The sequence below is a fragment of the Mytilus trossulus genome, chromosome 10, assembly GCF_036588685.1.
Source record: "Mytilus trossulus isolate FHL-02 chromosome 10, PNRI_Mtr1.1.1.hap1, whole genome shotgun sequence".
NCBI classification, from domain to species: domain Eukaryota; kingdom Metazoa; phylum Mollusca; class Bivalvia; order Mytilida; family Mytilidae; genus Mytilus; species Mytilus trossulus.
This window is the reverse complement of record NC_086382.1, coordinates 49,153,199-49,165,923: the sequence shown is the minus strand read 5'-3', so window position 1 is coordinate 49,165,923 and position 12,725 is coordinate 49,153,199. Positions and strand designations below refer to the sequence as shown.

Genomic DNA, 12,725 nt, shown 5'->3' with positions numbered 1-12,725 from the left:
TCGCCGGGATTCGAACCCATTCTACTGAGATATCGTGACACCAGATTGCCTGCACTGTAACCGGCGCGCTAGACCACACGACTACCTGGGCTTTATATAATATGAAAATGTGAAAGAACGAAAAAAACGACCTTCAAGAAAAAATCATAACGAAAAGGTCCTTAATCAAATAGCAAAATTAATTGCTCTAATGCATGGAACACAACTGTCATATTCTAGACTTGGTACATGAATTTCATTTTTGTCCTTATTATGCCGGGTCTCGTCGACTGTTCAGTATCATTCTTTGTTTTGTATATTCCGCCTTTTTAAAACTTACATCTGACACATTTGTTACAGTTCCAAACAAAACAAGACAATTAATGTTTTCGTTTTCAGTATAGAATACCAAAAGTTTATAAAACAAACCAAATGTAATACATGCTATATATTCATCAACCCATATGTTTTGACAAAATAAGACGGTAAGTCTTATAATCACATACTTATTAGATATTTGCTTTTATTTGAGTTTCTATTGGATTTTTACTAGCTGACAGTAACATGTTTTTGTGATTTGTATAGATCTGATGAAGCATTTTTCAACTGAATTTGGTACTTTGTTGTTATGGTGTGCTGTAAAACCATTGTCCGAGACCAGACACATACATTTCAGTCATGTTGTCAATGGTCCATTCTGTCATAGTTGTTTTTTCGCTAATTGTTTTGTAATAAAAGAGGCCGTTAGATGTTTTTGATTTAATTGTTTCATATTTTTCATGTCGGAGTCTTTCAAGCTACATCCACTCCATTTCAACTGTGGCTGATAGTTGGCTCATTAGAAATCATACCACATCTCCTTATTTTTAGACACAAGCAAATCAAATATTAAAAGACGACTTATGCAGTCTACTTTAACTCGTACGTCATTTCCCGTTCGAAACAAACAAGATATACAATAGAAAAAAAATGTCATACGGCCATGGATATTTTACAATTTTAAACGTAATAATGCGTTTGATTTGACCGAAAGATAGATAATTTAACATTCGTCAGTTTTAATGCCGATGTCGTCATGATATATCATTAAACATTTGTTAAACAATGGAAGCAATTTTGAAAAATCCAAGGCAGAAAATTGAAGACCCCAAACGTTTTCTGTTGATCAATACATTTTGCTTTTAAATATTTTGCAAAAGTCAGATTTCTACAGGAGAAACACTTGTTCATATCATAAACGCGAACACTCAATCACGGTTAAACACCCAAATGAGTTGAAATAGTTTGCATTAGTTTAACTCTTTATTTTGTTCAAAAGATGAAGGCAGACGATTGATAAGTAAACGTCTTTTGCAGAATATGCATTTGGACGTTTGCATTTATATGAAATCTTCTAAAGAATCATTCTCCCTCTTAGCAATCAATGTAACGTGTGATACAGAACCACTATTGCTCACAAAGGCTTTTACATGAAAGTATTCTGTATTTGCCTTTACCTGAAAATTAGAAATATATAATCTGGTGCAATATGTTAAGAATAAATGTGTAAACTTTGTCCCATCAAAGTTGGCATGCAAATAATAATGCACATTGTACGAAAAATATACTGAACAAGATTCGAAAAATGACCAAAAGCCATAGATGATGCAAAGTTTTGTTTACAAAGCATATGATAAAATGACAAAAAGTATGCGAAAAGTTGTGATTTTTTAAACGAGTGACTTTTTTTTTAAAAACAAATGGTTTGCTATATAAAAGAATTTAAAATATTTGTACTTTAGAAATAAATTAAAGTTGAATGTTTGCATATGATATTGGAATTATACAATAGAGACCAAGGAAAGAGGATGTGTAACTTTACGGAATACTACAATGAAATCAAGCGATACCTATATCAGCTATAAAAGAATGGCAAAATTATAACCATTTGAAGGAGAAAATAATGACTATATTTTGAACAGATATATCATTTTAAGGAGGGGTATTTGCGAAAAATACCAGTCGAGAGAATGTTAAATTTCACGAGCCGTAAGGTGAGGGAAATTCATTCTCAAGACTGGTATTTTTCGCAAATACCCCTCAATAACATGATATACCTGTTTAATTACACCGAATGATAATTTACTAAAACGCATTGATGATCGTGACGTTACAAGCGTCCAGTCGGATAGAGTATTTTTGGCAAATACCACGGCAGAGAGGAAAAAAAGGCATATCCTTTTAGCAAATACCCCAGCGACGTTAAAAATGAACGATATTTATTTAATAACAGTAAATTGGTGAAAAATACACTGGCTATCAACCAATCAAAACCCCGGATTCTTACATAAGGTGTAATTAACGTTTAAATAACCAACAACCACCACTGAAATATTGGTCCTTGAGTTATTATCTTGAAGATGCGAGAAACGTTAGTTTACTTGTTAGAATTAATAAATTATTGATTTAACAGTAGCAAACGCTACGACTGTTTGAACTATAATATTATTTTTATGATAAACAAAATTTATCTTTTTGTAACAAGATTAGCCTATAAACATGCAAGGTATATTTGAAAAGATAGATACGTGTGAAGATATCAGCACATATTAGATATTCAAATTCAGATGACAGTGGAAAACTTAAAATATACTTGTTATATCATAATTCAATAATCCCAGAACATTTTAACTATGAAAAATACTTAAAAAACTAGAATTTCGAATCCGTATCCACATTTTCAGGTTCAAAACAAAGGAACCAAGAACGAAAGACTTATTTATCTTGAAAGCAGGAGACCGCCTTAATTGATTAAATGACTTTGACAATATTTCAAACTAAGTATGGTAGTATATGAAATCATCTTGATGTTAAGATGTCATCCGTACATCATATATAAAAAAAAACATTCGTCAACAATATTTTCCAGATTTTTTAAAAGTTGTTTAACCTTAACCTCCAGGATTTATTTATTTGGATGATATTAATGATTTTAAAGAATTATATTTTAAAATTTCTACTAGTGATTATTTATTAAAAACAAACTTGAAATGATATAATATAGACTTTGTATAGAAATACATTGATTTCTGCTAATACAAACGAAACTGCAATTTCAACTTCACACAAATGACTTTCTCCTTTTTCTTTTGATTTTGTTTATATTCTGAAATCAAAACTAAGCAATCAGGGTTGTATTGATATCGTTGAAATATCGTTATTCAAACATATTGTTCGGAATAAAGATACTTGTATTTGTATTTCAATCGCAAGAGAACAGAAAGTTCAGCGCTGCTTACCTTAAACAAATAAGTTGTTCCTTTTTCAGAAACTTCTTCTTTGTAGAAAAGTATTCCGAAAATGTTGTACTGAGTTTTCATCGATTGCTCTACTACATCTTGAACCTGAAATATATATTAGTAAGCGCTAGTAACATTTTGTATTTATAATTATTCATTAATTGGCTGTTTTGTTTAAAATAAACCTTCACACTTTACTTAATTTATAAGTAAACATAATGGTAATATTTTCCCGTGAGCATATATTGGTATGTTAACTTATCCTTGTGCAAAACAATCGTATGACAATATATCATTGCTACTGAAATGTTAGCATAATATTATATTGTACACACCACGTGTTTCTGGCATAACTTTCACAAAGTCCCTTGGGACAAATGTTACACTAAAAAAGAAACGTTTAAAATAATGGAAAGCACTACACAGAAAGACATAAATCGTCAAAAGGATGTCCGTTTCTCGGTTAACAAAACAAAAAGTTTTTAAAATGACTTAAATAAATTGACAGTACTTTTCTTGAAAAAAAATCAAATGAATAAAGAAAAGCAGAAACATGAAGTATTACCTTCCTTGTTTTGGGATGTAAGCCATTGAAAATTTGGCGGAAAATGATACCCTTTAGACTTTCCATACATTATATATATAACGCATAGCTAAGTGGGGGATAGAGCAGATTGTTTCAACGAGAAAAGATTGTCAACCGCGGCGAAGCCAAGGTTGGCAATGCTTTCTCGAGGGGTACCAATCTGCTCTAACACCTTCTCAGCTATGTGTTATTCAATTTATTATACTGAATGTCCTGTCAATATGGTCTTTTACATATTAATTTTCTATAACATCACGTACATAAAAACGGTATAGGTATTAGATGATTTATTTCTTTATTTTGACAGTCAAATAATAAAATCTGAGCCAGAACGTAGAACATAAGCATAGTTTTTAATTACTTGATGCAAGTTCTATTCAACATCCTTTATTATTAGGTTATCGATTTTGATTGGTCTGGACTAGAAAGTAACATTAAATAACAATGATGTGTCCATAGTACACGGATGCCCCGATCGAACTATATTTTTCTATGTTTAGGGGACCGTAAAATTTGGGTAAAAAAATGCCATTTAAATTTGAAAGATCATATCATAGAGAACATGTATACTAAGTTTCAAGTTGATTGGATTTCAACATTATCTCAAACATCATGGACCTAAAACTTTAACCCGAACGGGACAGACGGACGGACGGACAGACGAACGGACGCACAGACCAGAAAACATAATGCCCTCTACTATCGTAGGTGGAGCATACAAATGTCACCCACTCTGCCATGTGATAGACTAAATTAACACCCTCGTAACAGCCAAACAAAATACGGCATTTTAACGTGAAGTAAAATAATTAACATTGGCACCTAATTTCTTTCAAAAACTATGAATAGATAACATGGATTTTATAAAATTAAGAATCATGAATGTTCAAACTATATGTGATTTATTTGTGTAAAGTAATGTTTGGATACATTTTAATATCACTGCATGAAGATAAAAACAGGTAACTTCGAACATTTGACATTAAATAAAAACAAGACTAGCAAACATTTGTAATTCAACCGTGGCTGTACAACAGTCACATATTTTTAACGAACCGGAAATTTATAGACGTGCACATCTAGTTGTTATGATTAAAATATTAATCCAATTACATGAAAAACTCAATCATCATAAATAAAAACAATTTCTAATTCAAAGAATGTTTAGGTAACGAACATCTTCAAACGTTTAGGACCCCCCCCCCCCCCCCCCCAAAAAAAAAAACAAACTAAAAAAACAAACAAAAAAACAAAAACAAAAACCATCAACATTCAAGTCAACGTATTGAAAACAAAAATCAATACAAATATTAAAGATTTAAAAAAAAATCTTATTAAAGAACACATTTGAAAAACAGAACAAGAAACATGCTGTTTCTCGTTTCTTGGTTTTTTTTTATATAGATTAGACCGTTGGTTTTCCCGTTTGAATGGTTTTACACTTGTTATTTTTAGGCCCTTTATAGCTTGTTGTTCGGTGTGAGCCAAGGCTCCGTGTTGAAGGCCGTACATTGACCTATAATTGTTTACTTTGTTTTTAAATTGTTTTTTGGATGGAGAGTTGTCTCGTTGGCACTCACACCGCATTTTCCTATATCTATGAAAGCGTATCAAGAAAAGTAACAGTCATTGGTCTACATATCGTTCTAGTTTACTCATTCTAATGCTAATTAAACTTCGCCGTAGTTAATAAATTTTCTGTAATAAATAAAAATTATGACTGACAAATGGAATTAAAAAGGTGGAAGGTTCCTCGTCATCTTGAAATACAAAAATGAATGTCAATTATCAGTTATAACGACGTCACATAAGAACAACTAGTTATTGGTCAAAGTTTAAATGTAAAACTATGAAAGCAGATTGGTTACATATGAAATTAAGACTTTTTTCAATAAAAGAGATCAGAAATCAAATGTTGTCATTTAACCTTTTTAATAATAAAAAAAACGTTCCTAGATTTTATTATAACTATGAAAACCTTTTGAAAGCACCAAAATACTACAGGTATATTCTACTTACTCTGGCCGTAAATCCTATGACTTTAGAATCTGCATATTTCAAGTCGGAAAATACAGAGTGAACAGAAACAAAAGCAGCAAAAAGACAGAATGCAAGGGCGATCTTCATCTTCAGTATTTAATGTGTGTCCAGTAAGTGGAGTTCGACCTTTATATAAGGTTTAACATTGGTAACATTTGTTTATTTCGAGGGCTTGGGGTGAAAAAGATGTAATTGATTTAAAAAGATCAAAGTATGGTAATGAAAACGTTATTTAATTAAAAAATCAAGCTGGTTTGGATTTCGCTTCGAGGTTGAAATTGTATTTAGTCTATACATTTATTGTTTTAAAAAAACCCAGAATAACAATTTTAAATGTATTCAATTCATATACACAATACTTAGATTCAAACAAAGGTCATAATATATAAAAAAAAAATAATCTACAAATGAAAGCGCTTGTTTATGGTCTGGAATCAATCCTTAGACAAGCCATTAAACTCAAAAAACAAAACGATTTTCTTCAGTATTGTTATGATACCATCTTATTCAATATTTTGAAATTAACGATAGTAGGAACTTTTTATCGATTCATTACAAATGAGAACAATTGATAAATTTTGTTGTGAAAATGTGAGACCATAACAACTAGCGTAGTTTCAAATTTTCATGCGTACTAATTAGAGTCCAACGTTAACATTTCTGAGTCATGCCAACAGTTGAAACTACTTTTTTTTTTTATCTTTCGTAACGAATTGAAGGTAAATGAAGACAACTCTTCAATCAAGTTCCAATGTGTAAAAGGTGATCAAGTATAGGCCAAAGTACGGCATTTTACGGAGCTCAAACCGAACAGCAACCAATACAGGACACCAAAACATATACCGTTGAACAAATCCACAAGGGAAAACAACGTTTTGATGAAAAGGAGAAATGAGAAACACTTCTCAAACATAACAACAGACGACAACCACTTAATAGACTTGGAACAGATACTTACAAATGCAGCGGGTTTAAACATTTTAACAGTTGCCAATTTTCACCATAAACTTGACTGTAATTTTGTTAATTGGCCTCACACGCATTACTTGCACATATGAATAATTATAGATAAAGGCAACAGCAGTATACCGCTGTACAAAACTCATAAATCCATGAACAAAAAACATAATCGGGGTAACAAACTAAAACTAATGAAAACGCATTAAATATAAGAGGAGAACAACGACACAACATTAATGTAACACACACAGAAACGGACTAAGCATTAGACAAAATGAGAATATTATCAAAACCAAATACTCGAATTGGGATAGATAAGTACCGTGACACGTATTATTGAAATGTGAATTAACACTAAATAAAGAGAAAACAAACGACACAACGGAAAGACAACGTTGAAATGTAACACACACAGACACAAACTATAATATAACAATGGCCATATTCCTGACTGTGTACAGGACATTTATAAAGGAAAAAATGGTAGTGGAACCTGTTCTTGTGGCATGTTAAACCTCCCTCTTTTATGGCTATGTCAAATATAACATTAAATGACAACACAACATTACAGGACTACAATATGAATATATAGGAGAACACAATTGACAAAGAAACACACGAATGATAGGTAACAAAAGGCAACAAGTTTTAATACGACAGAAGTGCATGTTGTCCACACAAGACGTACTAGTGACGCCTAGATACAAAAGTTTGAAAGCCGAAACAAGTACAAAGTTGAACAGCATCGAGGACCAAAAGTTTAAAAAAGGGTTTTCTGTAAGGCACCAGAACGTCCCTATTATTTAGAATAATTTATACTTTTGCAAACAGTAAATTTTATAAAATGACTATATAAAAGATATACACGATAAAACTGAAGTATTAACTAATTACAGGAAACAACCGAAATACATAACCCGAGCACCGTTACCCGATCGCGAATTAGCTAAATAGTAGCATTTATCATCATAGTTGAAAAAAATAGTACTTCATCTTTTTTTTATAATGTAAGCATTTTCAAAAGTTGTCATTCACCTCAAAATCTAACCAAACCTTTAAATTCAGCAGGTTAATTTATGATACTGTTGTCAAGTCATTAATAATTGGATGGTTTGGAATTGGTAATGATTCACTGATATGGACTTTGCACAATTAAACACATTGTTAAACCAGTTGTTGGCATGATATGCATTACTCTCGTATAATTTATAAATGATAGTATGATCCTAAACTCATCACAAAAGGAATTGTGCTTGATTTTCATATGATGAAGACATGATCTTTCAATAAGATTAATTGAAGTCTGAAGCTTTCTTGTCATTATCTGATAGTATTCTTTTGTTAATTTGTATTGATGATAATCATTTCGCTCATTTAATTTTGTTACCTTTTTTTATCATCGGTCTTGGAATTTTTTCAAAACCGAGTTTTACTTGGTGTATTGTTGTGTGTTTGTTTATTTTTATATTGGTTGGAGGTAAATTGAAAAGGTTGATATCTCGCAAAACAGATTTATTATTTAAGCTTGTCGCAAATCAGAAACTTCAGGTCTTTGTTTTATTGTATCTTTCTTTTTCAAATTTCTTTAGGTTTATTAATATGTTTCGGAGTTCATTTTTCCTGAACTAGTACGCACTGTTCAGGGGCCAGTGGACGCCCGCATTAGGTTGTGGGATTTTCACGTTGTGTTGAAGACATATTGGTGGCCTTGGGCTAGGGTTGTCTTTTTGAAATTTTCCCCGTTTACATTCTCAATTATATGATAACTAGCTGACACTTCTCTTTAATCGGACACATGCCACTAAAATCACCGAGCTCCAGACCCCTTAACCCTCTTTTGTAAATATAATGAATGCAAATGTCCACTGCTAAATAAAAAACAGAGTTTATTTCGGTATATTCGAAATGTTATTTTTATTGTGTCGTTCTTGGATCCAAATTAAAAAAGAGTCGTTACGTCAAAATTCATGACACAGTAACAACTAATGAGATAAGTGTCTTCTTACACCTACAAATAACTAAAACAAAACATTATGGTACAGCGCATCGTGATGATAAAATTTACCAAAAACACCCCGACAATTCAAAAGTAAAAAAATCATAAATATACAATAAACTATGCGATGTACATCATATGAATAGCTGTTCATGAGTAACAAAGTAATTGGGCAATTGTTGCTGTTTTATTATTCATTACACTTTTGATAACCTTGAAAAAACGTATTGATAATAATAAGGATAATTCATTATCTGTTTATATGCTATGCCTGCGGTAACTTTTAAATTAAAAACTAAATTTCACTTGCGCTTGTGTCATTTGATCGTATAAATAGAATTTACGGCTACGAATATTAACATGTTTAAATCATTTTTTTTCTAGATACGATTTTTTTTCCTATTAGTTCAAAAGTTCAACAGTATAGGATAAAGTTTATTTATAGAATTATATAGCAAAATCCTATATTTAACAAAAAAAAAAGGATTTATTCCCGCGAGCCCCATTGAGCACTTTTTTTCCTGGAAGCGGTACATACTTTGTGGTAGTCAAACTAACAATATCAAAAATGCAGTGATTTAAAAATTTGTTACAAAGGTATGGAGATTACATATTGCAATACAATTACACACAGAACTTAGAAAAGCAAATAGATAATTAGATTTATAGTTATTCACTCAGTATTGCACACTTTGTTGTTGATCTTTGTAAGGTAAAACTGCAGTCAGACTGTTAACGAACAGTCTTTAAAATTGATTTTCCCAACACCACTCATTGTTTTTTTTTTTTTTTTTTTTTTTTTTAAATCTTTAGGGATGTACTAGAATGAAGTTAAGGGTTTTTTTGTCAAATGTTTGGACTCTTGGGATTTTCCTACTTAACAGATTAAAATATGTTACCCCGCAACTTATTTTTCTTTTCATATAAAATTTCAAAGGCTCCTAAAAGATCATTTCTCATTTAAGCAGTTTTTTGATATCTTTTCTATTGAAAAAAGTAAAATAACAAAATACTGAACTCAGAGGAAAATTCAAAACGGAAAGTCCCTTATTAAATGGCAAAATCAAATGATAAAACACATGAAACGAATGGACAACAACTGTCATATTCTTGGTACACGTTTTTTCAAATGTAGAAAATAAAAGTTTTGAAACTGGTTTTATAGCGCTAAACCTCTTACATGTATGACAGTCGCATCAAATTTCGTTATTTGTCCAACGATGCATGAACAACAAAGACGTAATCGGTAAAATAGCCAAACTATGGTTACACCAGTCATCACTGTATTACAATCTCAAAACGAACAAACATTTACAAAAAAGAACAATAAGCATCTATCAAATTAAAAAAAAACCACATTCATTGTTTCTCGTGTTTGGCGTCAGAAAATGAAAACTTCACATAGGACGAAATTTTGTCGTTCAATGTCTATGCAAAACAATTATAATTTCACATTGGGAATGGTGGTATGCATGGTTAAAAATCAAAAGTTATGTTCGAATTAATTTCAGAAACAGACCGCGATTTAAAATTATCCAGAAGTTCTTTAGAATTTTTAAGAATCCATATATGATTAATACTACTTCGCGAGTAAAATAATTTTATCGTTTGTCATTCAAAGTATTACCAAATTTATAATGACATATGATAGAACAATAAAATAATGACTGGATCTTTAAAAGTACAGAGTCCCGTTATAAGAACCAAAAGAAAACGTTAAAAGTTGCATATACAAAACACACCCACCAGCAAAAATGAAAGATAATACAAACACATTGACGGGATGTATAAGAACCGAGCCACGTTATTTTCACTTTCATTAAAAGTATTGAGAACCAAATATTCCTAAAAATTTTGCCAAATACAACTAAGGTAATATATTCCTGAGGTAGAAAAAGCCTTAGCATTTCGAAAATTCAAAGATTTGTTAACAGTAAATTTTTAATTATGTCAATGCTTACTAAAGTCAGTACAGAAGGGCTACTGTATCTTTGCATGTCGAACCAGGAAACAGCTTAGGCATTAGGACCTTGACAATAACAAGATATTTGAACATATTTAAATGACATGGGTGAAAAAGCTTTGGTGAGTTACGCTGTATAACATGCTTATCATTTTTGCACAACAAATGATTAAAGAGGGACGAAAGATACCGGAGGGACAGTCAAACTCATAAATCGAAAACAAACTGACAACGTCAAGGCTAAAAACGAAAGAGACAAACAGACAAACAATAGTGAACATGGCACAACATAGAACAATAAAGAGTAAGCAACACAAACCCAACCAAAAATAGAGGTGATCTCAGGTGCTCCGGATTGGTAGGAAAATCCTGATCCACATGTGGCACTCGTCGTGTTGCTCATGTTATAACAAATCCAGTAAATAGTTTGGTAGGTCAAATTCATGAAAGGAAAGAGGATATTGTAGTTACGACGTAAGGAACATATCCGATATCATTTGTGCAATGTTTATTTAATTTATTAATGGATAATTTCAACTTCACCATTTCAAACACTTGGTTTAATAGGTTCCTGAATAGGAAATGCAATCAAGGGAATATCGTATAAATTTGTGATATATACACCGTATGCAGGTGCTGCTTGAATGGTGCTACTTACAAATGAAAAGTTCACAATTGAAAAGCTGAAATTACCTCTTTTGTCGTAAAATTTTGTTTTCAACCGACCCTCATTGACTAAAACAGTATCTGTTGTATCCTTTATCTCTAGTTCGATGGGATAGATGCGTTCAAAATAGTCACCAAATTTTAAATTATTTAATAAAAGAGCATCATCACCAAAGCGGAAAGTAGAGTTAAAGGATATTGATAACTTCTCTTCTTATATTTCTTTCTAAGAAGTTCCTGTATGAAGTCAGCCTCATAATAATAAAGAAACAAGTCGGCAAGAAGAGAGGCACAATTGGTTCCCATTGGATTGCCGACAGTCTGTTGAAAAACACGTCATCCGAACGTAACATATATATTGTCAATCAAGAAATCAAGCATCTATCGACGTAAGGATAAGGGGTAAGAAATCCTGACCACTTCCATGACATATAAAGAAATTTGAATGTCAGTGAGTTTGGTATAACATATTGTTTAGGGGTGGAGATTTTAATCACTTACAAGATATTTTTACATAATTAAATGCAGGGCTAGGTAATACCCCTGGGGACCAACACTGAACATCATTCACATCATGTTATTATAATAGAGCATACTATAAATGGTTCAGCGGTGTGGATCTTCACTACTTACAAGATATGTGATATTTCTGGAATTGCAGAGAATTAAGTGATTCATGGAGACTGACCCTAAGGAGTATTCAAATCTTCGTGACACGAAACAGGTAAACATATGGTTAAGGAGTCAGGGTCCTGACCAATTGTCAATTTACAAGTTATTAGAACAATAGGGTGCAGGGGTGGGTGTAGGGTACGGAGAACCATTTGGACTGACTCTGTATACCATTCAAAAATCTTCAAGACAAGATGAACAGGAATATATAGGGTTAAGTTGTGTGATCCCTTCGAATGCATTATAATGTGCATCAGTTCAACTCTTTTAATTTTGTTCGAATAATATATAAACAGATGATTAATAGCAGAATATGCATATGGACGTATGAATTTATTAGAAATCTTCTAAAGCATCATTCTTCTTCTTGATAACTGCTTTAACTTTAGAAACAGCACCACTCTTGCTCACAAAGGCTTTTACATGCAAGTACACTGTCTTTGTTTTAACCTGAAAAAAGAAGAACATAAAGCGGTGTATTATGTAAAAAAAAAAATTTATCATAATGAATATTTCAACTATGTACTCAGAAATTTGACCTGCAGATGTTCAAGAACATTGTACTAAAAAACGCTGAAAAAGATA

The 12,725-nt window shown here is 31.7% G+C and overlaps 1 long non-coding RNA gene across 1 annotated transcript; it reads right to left on the bottom strand.

The window, feature by feature from the left end:
• Positions 1-1,369: 1,369 nt before the first annotated feature.
• On the bottom strand, positions 1,370-5,975 carry LOC134686711 (uncharacterized). Its single transcript, XR_010101645.1, has 3 exons — positions 5,863-5,975; positions 3,258-3,362; positions 1,370-1,475 (listed from the first exon to the last, which is right to left on the bottom strand). It is a non-coding gene; the product is annotated as an uncharacterized LOC134686711 (long non-coding RNA).
• Positions 5,976-12,725: the final 6,750 nt, after the last annotated feature.